We start from the raw sequence: 9,407 nt of genomic DNA, 5'->3' as shown, positions 1-9,407 counted from the left end.
CAGCGGGGCTGCAGGCAGCGCTGCCGCGGCGCGAAGCGCCCCGAGCGTGCGCGTGTGTGAGCGCTGCGCTGGGATCCTTTGTCTGCCGCCGCTTTCCCCTCCTCCCGCCCTCCCTTCCCACTCCCTGGGCCTGCCTCTCCTCCCTCCTCGCCTTTCTCTCTCCCTCCCTTCGTTCCCCTCTCTCCCAGACTCCAAGCGCTGCTGCAGCTGCAGGTTTGTAAATACTGGACCAACACACACACAACATGGCTGACGCTCGCCCTGCTCCTCCACCAGGGTCTCCGCCTTCTCCCTCTGTCTCCGCCGCTTAGCCTCTCCTCCTTTTAGGCTTTTGTTTCTTTCCCCTCCCCCCTCATCTCCCATCCAAAAAAAAAAAAGAGGAAAAACAGTTCACCCTCCTTATTGCGAGCATGGCGCGATTTCAAGGGTAAGGATCCTCGCTTTGGAAGCTTTCTCCTTTCGTTTCGCTGCTTACAACAAAATGAAACCTAAAATCGGAGGGGAATTGGGAACCTGGCAAGGCCTGGGGCGAGGGAGGAAGGGAGGGAAGGCGGGGGGAACTGGGTGAGCCCCGCTGAGAGAGGCTTGATTGGAATGTGCGTATCTTTTTCTCTTCTTGGGTGGGGGGAGGCTGATGCACCAAAGTGCTGGCAGAGATTAAATACTATATTCCACTTGCAAAATGATCTTTCATTCAGGGCCGTTTCTTTCATTTGAGGACGTAGTTCGGTATAAGATAGCAACTCAGCACAGTCACGTTAAAAAGACCTGAACTAGTTAGGTCAGTATCGGCATTGTGTAGGTAAAAACCGTAGGATAGGCTTATTGAATTTCTTTGCATTCCCTGTATTTCCTTGTCAGTGTCTTAAACAGCTCACAGATCATGGGATACATAACTGGGATTAACATTTGCCAGCTCTTTTTGTTGCCAGTTTTTTGTCACAGATTAATTTGCCCTTGTGATGACAATAGCACAAACCGAAGCATTTCCTTTTTGCTAAAATGAGGGCTTCTGCTTTTCAGATTCCTTTTCTTTTCATAATGGCATCGTGAATTTAAGTGAGCTCTCAAACTGAAACAAGACAGCATGCTTCTGACCTCTCAACACAAGGCAAATGCTCAGTTCAGTACCCCCCACCTCAGTTATTCAGAGCACCCCCTTCTGGCTTTGACGAATATGACTTATTTTTTTTGCTTATGACGTAAAACCAAAATAACTTGAACGTAGTTTGTTGAGGATATATAAAGTGATCTGCTGTGGAACAGATTTGTAGATCGGTTGTAACAAGGGTGAATGCCGAATGTGCAAAGACATGATGCTTTTTATTGCTTTCTATGCGTGTTACTGTAATAGTAAATGTTGCATTTTTTCAAAGATTATGTCTAAATACATGGTCTTTATTCAGTCATATACACAGGGATAGCTGTGGCTTCTGTTAATATCTGAGCATTGCCCTGAGGTAACAAATGTCCTAGCTCTGTCGTCTTTGTCTGCTTTGCTTTGGAAGCTTCTAGTGGGAGAAGCACTGGCATGGCATAATCATACAGTTTTTATTGCGATAGAAATAAATACTACACTTCAGTGCTGAAGTAATCATATATTCATACTTTTTTCTGCTTTTCCAATCTCCATTAACAAGCATTGATTAACCAGAGGTGAGGAGAAAATAATTTATAATAATAGAGTTTACATCAACGTAAAACTTGAGTGGAGTCATCCAAGTTACAAGATCATTTTGGAATGTGTATCTACGTCATGGCTCCTGAGCCAACTGTACTGCTTCGAGGTGGAAAAGTCTGACCATAAGTCTGTAACTTGATATATCAGTAGATTCCTGGAGCAGCCAGTTACTTTTTTTTTTTTTTTAATTTAACAACCTGAAAGCAATATTATTAGTAAAGCCACAAGAATAGTTTATGTGTTGTTGTTAATTAGTCATTCATTATGATAGCCACCAAATTTTGAAATTATTGCTCTCTTAATAAAATAGTGAAGTGTACTGAGGTATGCAGCTCCTCTCTCATAATAAGCCTTTGGATACGTAAGCTGATTCTTAGGCTGAAGAGCAAAATAAAAATAGGCCATCTGCAACACATCTGTTTAGATAGTGGATCACTTAAAAATAGTTATGTTTGTTAACTGGTACACTTCAGTTTTATCGCTAGAACTGTATTTTATTCTGTAAAATTTCCTTGAACTTCATTAGCTTTGTGAAGCTTTTTTGTCTGTAGCATCTTTGCTATACCTTGTGATTGTATTCTTTCTTATGACACCTTGAAGATTTTTCTTTCTGTCTTGTGTTGATTTGGTCAAAAATCAGTATTGTTGGTCTTTGTATCCCATGAGGAGCTGATTTAGTTGAAGAGCTTGCCAAATATTTGTATTGGTACCACTAAGTAAAGGCACTCCAGTGTTTTGTCATTGTGGGTAATTCCAGGCTGTGTTTTTAACCAAATTAAAAACCCAGTACTAGTAGAATCTTCTTTTCCAAAACTGTTTATTTTTTCATATTGGGAAGTGAGACTGAAGAAAAAGACAACCATGAGAAATGCAGTCTCAGTGATTAGCTTTTTGGAAGATGTTAGAAATGAACTGATTTCTTTTAAGAAGAAACACTTTTCAGTGAATCTTTGATCAAGTAAATCATGACAGTGTAGTTCTAAATATTTTTGAAATTACCAATTGAAATACAAAGTCCTGAATGTAATAAACACTTTTAGTTAATCTTATTCTTCAATACTTTTTGTGTATTTTCTTGGTCTGAGTAGTATTCTTCCATTGACTTAGCCTGGATCTTTCTTTGCTGTCTGTTGCCAAGCTGCACTCTTTGACTTCTTTAGATTTGTAAACATCCAGCTGATACAGTAGTTGTTTTAAAGTGGTTTTTAATGTAATACATAATTAATTTACTTAATATTTGACAAATGAAAGATTTTGAGTAAGATTCTATTTTTCTGAAGAAACAGCCACTTTTTTTTTTTTTTAATAGAAAGAAGCCTGTTGCTGTAAAGTTCTCATGCTTTCATTTTGGGGTTTTTTGTCTTATTTTACCTTCTTTCCCCAGGTATTGGATCAGACTTGACTTCTTGATGTTGTTGCATGAGAATATGTTTTTGTAGATGGCTAAAACCGATTTAACCAAGTGGTTTAAAACCTGTCTTTCAGAAGTTGTTCACTGAAGCTGAACTGTGAGACAGAATCACTTTTATGGACAGTTACTTTCAGTTTTGTGTTTAGATAACCTTGTTTCTCATACCAGGTGTGAGAAAATTATTTTGTTGTTGTTTTTCTCATTCTCCTTCTCTTACTACTCTTTCGAGTTCAGTGGTTTTATGATTGGAAGGTGAATGGTGATCTTTCTTGATACAGGTTTTCCTGATGAGCACCTTCTGGGTATCAAGATGTGTCCCACTTGCTGTCCAGATACTACCTACCTGTCAGCATACCACATGACTTAAAAGAATGGGGAATGCAGCCTGCCTTGTATCAATGTACAGACGTGTCCATCCACATCTCTATGACATGGATAAGAGTTGAGTTCTTTGAAGCAGTGTAGTTAACTGGTTTGTATTTATCTATGAACAGCTGATTCTAGAGACAAAGGGGCCTCATCACTGATCAATTTCAAAGAATGGTGAGATAGTTTAATTTAGATTTACTGCTTCCACTGTGAGGTAGTTGGAGTTAACTTTCTGCTGTGGTATGAAATATGAGTTTGCTGATGACATGTGGAATTCAAGATTTCAGTTGATATGACTATCGGCTTGTGTAGAATGGTTCTACAAATATAGGTTACCTTTTTATGCTTCCTTCCTGTAGTGTATGCTGTGAAACTGCTGTAAATCTGTGCTATATGAGGTCTTGTTTGACTTGCTCACTTGGAAATTTTGTTGAAATGGTTCCACAAAATGCTGAAATATATCGAAATTGCTATCGTTAGTTATGGTGACTACTAGCCTTAACTATTACCTAATCAGATTCTAATATTCTGCAGTTATTGCAAGGTGCTTGAGATGTTGAAATATCTTCTGATGTTTTTTTTGGGATCTGCGTGCAGAATAAGCGTTACTGACGGTATACTCCAAGCACTTACAAGTAGTGTTTTTTTAGTCTTTTTGATAAGACTGTAAAGTTTATAAACCCCTAAGAGCTGATTAGCTCTTGGCTTGGGTTTTTGTTTACTTGGTTGATCTGTTTGTGGTTTTTTAAATGTTGTTAAATGTCCCAATATTGTAGTTGAGGTCTACACCTACAAGTACTGGTGAGAGTAGATACTTACTTCAATAGTAGTTCTGTGGATTTCAGTATTTAAATGCTTAATTTATACAGAGTAACTGCTGAACTTTAGACCTTCTGTTCCATATGGTAGTTTCCACAAAATGGAATTGTGTCATTTTAGTTATTCCTTTGGGTTTGTGTTTTCCAGTTGTTCTCACATTGTGGACTTATGGTGGCCTTGCATAGTGAGAACATTCTTGTCATGATGACCAACTGTTGAGTCCACTTGCTGTCTTTTAAGTCATCTCTTCATTTTCACTTCACTTCTGGCCTAGCTGTATGCAGGTCCTATTCTCCAACTGTGTGGAACTGGTGGTCCCCTTCTAACAGTGCTAGCTACCTCAACTGAAGGGCTCTGGGTTCAATCACTACAGCTGTCTGTCTTGAATGCTGGGTGGTATGTGGTAACCTACATTTTCTTAATGTTGGTTTCCAGAGGTGTTTGTTTTAGAGAGTGTGGGAAGCCTGTCTGGTGAAGTCTGAGACTACTTTTATCTGCAAGTTTGGAAGTGCTTTAGAATTAAAGTGCTCCATTGAAATGTGTTGCTTTCTTTAAGGTCACTGGTGCATCTTCCATCCTTTGTTTCCAGAAGGTCTTCCTAGTGGTTCAGAGGTAGTCTTGAATCCTGAGATCTCAATCTTGGCGAAGTAACTATGTAACTTTGGGAGTAGCCTATTTAAAATGACAGTTCCCTCTGAATGTATACCTTGGAGGCTTTTTTTCCCCCTATGCATTGTGTTACTTCGTATTATCTCTTAGATTCCTCTTAGAGCAGAACAATTAATGAATACAGGGAATGTTTGTACATTTAATCTGTTTTAAGATTACTATGCCAATTAGGTCATAAAGCGTAACGTTACCTGGCAATTTACTGTCTGCTACTGATGCTGCTATTTGGAGTGATACTACTCTACCCAGATGTGGCCAGTCATACATAAAATGAAAAAGTAGTAAGCTTGACTTTTTTTTTTTTTTTTTTCCCCAGCAATATTCTTTGACTTCTTCTAGAGCATAGTAAGATGTTTTAGCTGATCAGTGCCATCATACTGAGGTAAAATTTCACCCATACAGACTTTAATTTGATGCCCTTTCAAAAACCAACAAACTTTCTTTTCTTGTGAACTTGCATTAATCCAATTTAAATGTAAAAATGAACTTTGCTAGATTGTACTCTCTTGCCCTAAATGGGTAAGAACTAAAAGATTTATTAGAAGTCAGACTTCTGGTCTGGTATTTATTAAAATCAAATAATTATTTCTGTTGCAAAACTCATTTTCCTAATTTAGTATTTATGTTCCTTCACAGACTTCTTCCCTAGTATGTGGAACAAAGGTAGCTTAAGTCCAGTGTTTGCTGTTGAGATTTTTTTTAAATACAGAAATTTCCAGCTTTCTAGATTTAATGTAAGTGTTGTGATCTGAGTAGCATAGGAGAAGGCATGTTCTAGAATAGCTCACTAGTGACATTTCTGTTAAGTTTTCTTGGTAACTTTTTCCAAATGCCTTGACAAACATAATGTCTGCCAAAATTCAGTATAGTGCTTAGACTTCTAGTATGTGAAGGTTAAGTACGTATCATATACTGGCAGGTATTTTGTCAGTTCTACATGCCTGTAACTTATCTCAGGTCTTCCACTTGAGCTGTAAAAAAGCTTGTAGATAGACTGGCTTTATTTTCTCGGAATGTAAAAACAAACAAATAATGCTTAGAGGATGTAGGTTGTGTAACTCATACAGTTATCCTTGGAAGACAGTTGATTATGTCTGTATGCTTCTGGATAATTGCTTGTCTGTTCTGTTTGATAACCATGTGTGATTTAGACAATGATCTGAACCCCAAAGTGAAATCAGAATGGGAGCAAATATGTTAGAGATTAGTGTACTACCTTCTCAAAACCTTCCAGTTGCAGACAGCTTTATTATAGACATAATTACTTTTTTCTTCATTAATCCCTTTCAGAAGTTCTTTGTCTTTATGGTAAAGATGATGCACAAATTCAGTAATGGTTGCTTTGCCATCAATGGAACTTCAGTTTTGTGAGATTTGATTGGCCAAAATCCATGCTCTGACAAGAGTATATTCAAAAAATAGCTTAACAGTGAATTCTGCCTTTCATGTGACTTCCTAGAAATCTAACTCTTCAGTGCTTTTAGGATTAAGGAATATGTTGTTGTTTGATATACTTGGAAACCACAGATTTTTGGATATTGATAGGGTTGACACGCGGGCAGGTGGAGGGAGCATTCACAATTAATATTGTCAGGATCATCTCTCTACTGAAGGGAGGAAGAAAAAGGAGCTTCTCTAGAAGTGAATAAGGATAGAAATCACCTTGGTGAATTACATCTCTCCATCTTCTACATCTCCATTTTGTCAGCAAAAGCATACTTCACTGTTAGGTGCCAGCCTTAAGACAGAGAAGGCGAACAGACTTTATTCTGACTGATGTGCTCTCCAACCTGTTCAGGTTGCTGGGGGAGATTCATTTCTACCCTCAGTGTATGTGTGTATACCTGTGGCTTGTATGGAGAGACATGAGACAAATATATGTTATTTCATATCACTAGGGACATGTGCCTGCATTAATAATGGATGAAAAGAACATTTTCAAATGGTAATATTTTGCTGTGGCCTTGGTGGGGAGCCAGGGGTGAAGAAAGGACTGTATTACAGATAGTTTTAGGCTAGATGCTTGAAGAATGGAATTCATTGTGGAGGTGGATTTCTTGTTTTGTTTTTCCCCATACGTAGAAAATTAATTGAAGGGGGGGCGGAGGGGAGGGGAGGAGTGTGAGACTTCATTAATAAATATCCTGGTTTTCAGTAATACCTAGGACTCTAACCACATTTCTAGGAGACTTTGTCTGGGCAGGGTTGCGACAAGGTTAAATATGAAGCAGAGATCAGCATAAAAGGCAGAGGCGTTCTTGGCTATTCTGTGTACTGTTTACCTGCAGGACAGACTTCTAGAAAGCCTCACCTGGTTTTGTATGGAAGGATATCCTGCCTTCTGAGATTCCGTTTTCATTGGAAGATACCTCACTTTTTGCCTTTTTGAATTTCTATTTCTCCCCTTTGTTCCTCAGTTGTTTCAGGTACCAAGGACAATTTAGTTCTCTCTGCAAATAAGTATGTGTATTTCCAAAAGGAAGGAGGGATGTGGTTTTTTTGAAGGATTTTTGTCTTTATCACTAATATCTAGATTGATGCAAAATCTCAGGAACAATTAAATGTTTGTTAGTGAATCTAGCTCAGGTCAGATATAAAGCTTTCTGGAGAGAAAATTAGATTACAAATCTAGAAGGGGAAAAGTCTACCTGTTGCTGCAAATTCTCACTGAAGTTCTGTCTTGATTAATTTACTTTCTCATTTCATTTCCATTTATGTAGCATGCACAGTGAAGGAATTTCAAAGGAGGGGTTTTTATCAGAGCTTATTATCAACATCTAAGGAAAGAATGTTTGCTGTTTGACAAGTGAGGTATGGTAGGGAACAGCTGACTCCAAGGTGGTCCTCATTCTTTTTGACTTTCTTCTTGCTCTAGTTTTGTCACCTTTCTGCTATTGCAGAACAAGAGGAATTCAGTGTTTTAAGGCAATTGTTTCTGAGCAAAAATTGTCATAAACTCATGCAGATGTTATCCTAAAATACATTTTTTCACAGTCTGGTATATATCTTCTCAGAGTAACTGCAAACAAGTCTTCATCCTCTTAAGTACATCAGGGTCTTCTAATTAATGAGTATGGAGGTACCATACCAATTTCAGAACGAGTACCTTGTGTATTTTTCTTCTATGTTTTAAAAAGCACCAGCATTATGAGGATTGGTCTTTTCTGATGTCTTCACTGCTTTTAGGGAAAGTGACTGGTTTTCCCTCCCTGTTGTCCTGCCCCTCCCCACCCACTAGCCCCTGACTTAGGCAGGATATGTTGTGTTTTCGATCAAAAATCTGAAAGACTTGCGTGTAAGCAAAGAAAATACCATATAATACTGATGGGTTTAATCTTTAATACAAAAAGGTATGATCAGCAGTTTCATGTTGCCATTGTTTTCCCTGATGAATCCAAAGTTGACAGCAGTATTTAAATTATTAATAATACAAATATCGGATATCATTTCTCAACAGCTATACTACTCTTATATAAATAACGATTCTTGTTTTAAAGTGCTGTGCTTTCACTGATTCTCCAAATTTATCAAAACCGGCATAGTTAACTGTAGCTAGAGCTCATAATATAATGCTGAATTCTGTTTGCAGTGCCTTTCTGTTAGTCATATTATGGCTTTGACATCTCTTGCAAAACTCTTCACCTTTTAAAGCTGATAATCTGTTTAGGTTGAGATTGATACTAACATTGTAGATTTAGTGAATATTCTGCAGCTGGTCTGATAAAATAAAGATCATGTTATTGGTTAGTATCCACAGCAGAAGACTTGCCTTTCTTAACAGCAAATGCACTTAAGTGATTTATGTTTCCAGTGTAAACAGTTACTTGAATGCATTTGTATGAGAACTGCTTTCATCTAAGCTAAAATGGCTGAAGGTAAAGAAAATAGGTAAGACCAATTCAGTTCATTACTGGTTGCTCATCTTTTTCAAGATGCACATTAGAGGCAAGATACCATTTTCCCTGAGTCCTTTTTCTTTTTTCCTGATTGTTGCAAAGATAGGTTGAAAATTACTTTTGATTGAAATTGTCTAATCATAAGTCTATAAGCTTTTCTTAAAATCAGATGTGCAGGGAGAAATTTTTTTATGCTTTGGTCTCTTATCTCTGTGATCATGCTTCAGTTTGCAAAATATTTGCTCTTTCATTGCAGTAATTCCTAAGAAAATGATTTGTCCACTGTGACTAGAGGGGGACATATTTTACCCAATAACTTCACTTAATTTGCCATGGTTTACTAATTAAAAAATTTAGCTGGCAGGAATTTACCACTGGATTACCTTCTAACAGCTGGAATAGGTGTGTTTGCCCTGGGCTTGCTCTTCCAGAATGTTTGGGTGATCCTTTTGACTTTGGAACAATGTTTCTCAGACTAACACAATTAAACCTAGTCTTCAAAGAAAGGTTGGTGACCTAAGTATCCCCTGTGAGGAGACACTTAAGGGAAGAACAGGGAAAT

At 37.9% G+C, this 9,407-nt stretch overlaps 1 protein-coding gene across 1 annotated transcript in view; it reads left to right on the top strand.

Moving 5' to 3' along the window:
* Positions 1 to 320: 320 nt before the first annotated feature.
* The window catches only part of SPIN1 (spindlin 1), a 64,622-nt gene continuing 55,535 nt past the window's right edge, over positions 321 to 9,407 (top strand). Inside the window, exon 1 of the mRNA XM_026866249.1 lies at positions 321 to 427. The gene's annotated coding sequence lies outside the window, so the exon portion shown is untranslated. The remainder of the gene's footprint in view (positions 428 to 9,407) is intronic.

This window comes from Athene cunicularia (genome assembly GCF_003259725.1).
Source record: "Athene cunicularia isolate RWA chromosome Z unlocalized genomic scaffold, athCun1 chrZ_part2, whole genome shotgun sequence".
NCBI lineage: Eukaryota > Metazoa > Chordata > Aves > Strigiformes > Strigidae > Athene > Athene cunicularia.
Note: the sequence above shows the minus strand (reverse complement) of the source record. Positions and strands in the feature narration are given on the sequence as shown.